General features: G+C 37.6%; 1 protein-coding gene across 1 annotated transcript in view; it reads left to right on the forward strand.

The window, feature by feature from the left end:
- Positions 1 to 688: 688 nt before the first annotated feature.
- gjb9b (gap junction protein beta 9b) overlaps positions 689 to 4,094 on the forward strand; it is an 11,955-nt gene continuing 8,549 nt past the window's right edge. The window contains exon 1 of the mRNA XM_014024163.1: positions 689 to 773. The gene's annotated coding sequence lies outside the window, so the exon portion shown is untranslated. The remainder of the gene's footprint in view (positions 774 to 4,094) is intronic.

Consider the following 4,094-nt stretch of genomic DNA (forward strand, 5'->3'; position numbering starts at 1 on the left):
AAATATATGAGTTTGTATGTAATGTATGAATATAATATACAAGTTTCACTTTTTAAATGGAATTACTGAAATAAATCTACTTTTTCTTGATATTCTAATTTCATGACCAGCACCTGTACAACATTGCTCTGTTTGTGCCGGGGCACCGGATCTTTGGGGTGAACCAGCCTTTGCCGTAATGTGTTTTTTTTACAGTCCATTTACCTTTTACATTTCAGCCAGTAAAACCCGTACTAAAATAACTGTAAAGCAAAATGATTGTTGGTGAAATGGTCATTGAAAAATATCTGTTTTTTTTTTTTTTTTTTTTTTTGTATTTTATTGTGCATTCTGTTTTAAGATGGCAGCAATTCACTTTGGTCTTGGCAAAATTCTGACCCATTAGCTCATCAATCTGGCCAAAATTAAAATCTGTTGGCCCAAACTGAGGTCATTCAAAGTGGTAATATTAGGTATTTTAACACAGAACCCTGCTTCAAAATTACCAGAATATTTTTGATTACTTTAAGTTTTTCTCCATTCCTCTTTTAGAAACTTAGTTTTTTTTTCCATGACACCATCTTTGTCACCTTGCAACTCTCTGTCAGAATACCAGACAAGTTCTGCCATGCCTGATCGGAATTACCTGTTTACAGATATGTGCACGTGACACTCCACCCACATGTAACTCATCCAGTAAATCTGCACTAAAGGCCAGCCCAAACATCAGCACAGGAGACGCTGGCACTTCCTTACCAATCAGGAAAGATCTCTTTTTATCCTCTCTGTCAAGGGTAAGAATCTTCATTTTCTGCCTCATTTTATAAGAATATGTGTTTCAAAACATAGGCTTAATGTAGGTCAGCCTCTGAAATTCAGTTATTGTCGAATGAATGCTAAAAAAAGATCAAACAGGATGTGAAAACAGCATGTTGAGCAACTATTCTTTCTCTTTTTCCCCCAGTTATATATTTAGAATTATGAAGACAACTGGAAAGAAAACTTAACCTGCAGTTTGTTGTTAATTGAAAAATTAAAAAAGGTGATTGTTGTATAAAAGTGAGAAGAATAAGTATAAAAAAGTAACTTCAGCTTCGCCCTATAAGCCAGAAACAACAGCAGCACGCTAAACCTGCAGAGCAACTCTGTCGCTGCAGTAGATGAGCTGGATGGAAGGAAAACTGAACCTCCAAAATGTTGGTTTGCTCATTTATTCCACACGCTGTAGGAGAAGCACTGAAGTTATACTTTCAGCAGAGTTGTGTCAGAGTAATGCATCCCACGATCTGAGGAGTGATGTGTGCCCCGTCTCAGCAAAGAGAAAGGGGGGAACAAGTCTCCGCTAAGAGACAGATGAGGCCAGCGGCTGTCGGCGGGGGGAAGGTGAAGCTGCAATCGAAAACAAATAGAAAAACAAATTGTGGTTCTGCTTTGCCATTTCCCCGCAGCCAAACACACTGTTGTGGGATTTTGTTTTTCTTATCCAATGTGAATGTCCCCTTTAAGTTGCAAACAGTTGCTTCAAACTGCAGAACCTTTGGTTAAAAATATATAGTGTACTGCATTCCCCATTCCAGGAAAGGGTTTGCAAATGCGTTATATCTGCATTGGACAAGTGTCACTCAAACGTGTCTCTTAGCAAAATATCTCAAATTTATATGAAACTTTGCAAAAGTAATCACTACGTGTACACTGATTAACTTGCCGTGTCTGTCTGATTAATGATGACACATTTATATAGAGCACCAAGTGTAAAATAAAATGCTAAAAAATGTCAGTAACACATTTTCAATATTTAAATATAATGTTTAACTGTTAAATTTTATGTCTAAATGTAAACATTAAATCTTAAATGTGGCTGCTAAATAAAGAAAAATGCATTTAGGAATTTCTGAACGCAGCCTTTCCTGTTGGTGCTCGGCTTTGTGGTGATGTCATCATCACGCGACAAAAGCTAACGCTGCTAACGCCAATAAAAATGAAAAATTAAGTGCTGCTCAGACACCAGACGCAACTGCAAGTTTGATGGTTTGTAGGGAAGTGTTAGCAGTGTTAGCAGTGTTAGCAGTGTTAGCAGCATTAGCGGTGTTAGCAGCATTAGCAGTGTTAGCGGTGGTAGCCTTAGTTGCAGGATGATGATGTTACAACAAATGTCATGCACTAACAACAAAGGCTGCTTTCCATTCTGAAATACTTAAATTTAGCCCCAACATTTAGAAATAGGATTTAACTTTTAGACATAATATTTAAATTTAACATTTATTTAAAAAATGTAAGAACAGTGAGCTAAAAAAACAATAAAATGTTAGTGGACATTTTTTAACATTTTATTTTACATTTGGTACCCCATACATTTAAACTAAACTTATTAAACACAGAAATGAGTACACTGTAAATAGGTCAGCTTTACAGATGTTGAGTGAAACTTGTGTGGTAGTAGCTAAGTGTCATTCCAACAAACTCTCGGCTAACAAATTGCTAACTATTTTTTCTTAACCCTTCAGCTGCCCACACAGCAGCAGGACTGTTAAAACGTTGGCATCGATTGTTTTAAGTCAACCCTGTTTGCTTGTTCGCAAAATATCTCATTAACTTCGGAATGTACTTAACGAAACCGTCAGAAACTGACTCACTCTACGACTGATTAACTTGAGGTCAACTCCAATGTAAAACAACGTAAACTTTGATTTTTTTTAAAATATGGGTGTAAATTTGGTTTGATAGTAGCTGAGAGTATTTCCATCACATCCCCTGAGCATTAGCAGATCATGGGACATCTCTGTTTAAAACACTGGCATCTAAGTGGACGAGCACGATGTGCAGTGAGAGCTCCATTCAATACATGAAACACATTCCTATAACAGAAAGTGATTTGTGAATGCACTGAGCCCGTGTTACTTTGTTCAGCAGGTAAAACTGTTCGCAATCTCAGCTGAAGAAGCTCAAACATGATATTATCGCCTCTTCTCGCCTCATCCATTTAGAGGTAGAAGGTAAAACGTGGGTAACATCAGCGGCGACTGAACGCCCCTGGCTTTAAATAGTTTTGATCCCGATGGCATTTGCCGAGTCGAGTCATTTTGCGCCGTGTAATTTAATAGTCAGAATTGCTGGATGACAGAGAAAATAGCAACTGATTTGACAGCTCAATACGTCCACGGTGATGCTGAAATGGTGACAGAAAGCGTTTTGGGACTCAAATGTTGAGGATTAGACGCGACAGAGTTGAAATGGAACGGCGGGCAGCGAGGCTGTTATCCAACGTCTCTCCTGTCAGGCTGCGAGTGTTTATCAGACTGAGATGTAAATGTACTAAAGAAGGCACATTTTTCTGTCACTGAAAAGAAATGGCTGAGAGAGCCTATCCCATTTGAAGCACAAAAGGCTCTCCTTGTGTCTACACTTATATATAGTGAAACCAAATATGGATTTCAAAACTGAGAGAAAAGAAACATCACCTCCAAGGTGCTTCAATGTTATTTTACTAAACATATACTCCCACATCTAAATATCCTTTGACAGAACTGCATTAAACACATGGGACATGACTAACTGCTTGTTAAGCCACATAGTTGCAGACTAACATCCAGAGTATTGTTTTTGTCTTTTTTCACAAAGAGAGGCTCTGACGATGACTCAGACTGAGTCATTAATTAAAAGTCAGTTTTTTATAAATGTGAAACGCCTCTATCAGGGAATAAATGTGTGAAAATAATGCCTCATCTTTGTTTTGATTCCCAGCAGGTCATTGCAGAACTGCCCTTTTTTTGTGACTGTTTATTCAGCTTCTTTATGGCAGTAAAGAATGTGTGTCATCATGTATGTTTTGCTATTCACATTAGCAGCACTTAAAAAAACACTTTGGACATTTCAAAGGGAGGTTCTCTGAAAAGTTAAGAATATCTTACCTGTAGTAGATGCTGACATATTATACGCAAAAGACAAAAACAGAAGTTAGAAGTTGAAGCCACAAAAAAAACTGGTTAGCTGCAGTACAAATTTTAAGGTCTGCCCCTTTATAGGGGACATTTGCCTGACTACGAGATAAACTTCAGATATAGTACTAAATTATCTTTTTTTTCTTGTGTGTGTGTGTGTGTGTGTGTGTGTGTGTG

Source organism: Austrofundulus limnaeus, unplaced genomic scaffold (genome assembly GCF_001266775.1).
Source record: "Austrofundulus limnaeus strain Quisiro unplaced genomic scaffold, Austrofundulus_limnaeus-1.0 Scaffold410, whole genome shotgun sequence".
In the NCBI taxonomy this organism is placed as follows: Eukaryota; Metazoa; Chordata; class Actinopteri; order Cyprinodontiformes; family Rivulidae; genus Austrofundulus; species Austrofundulus limnaeus.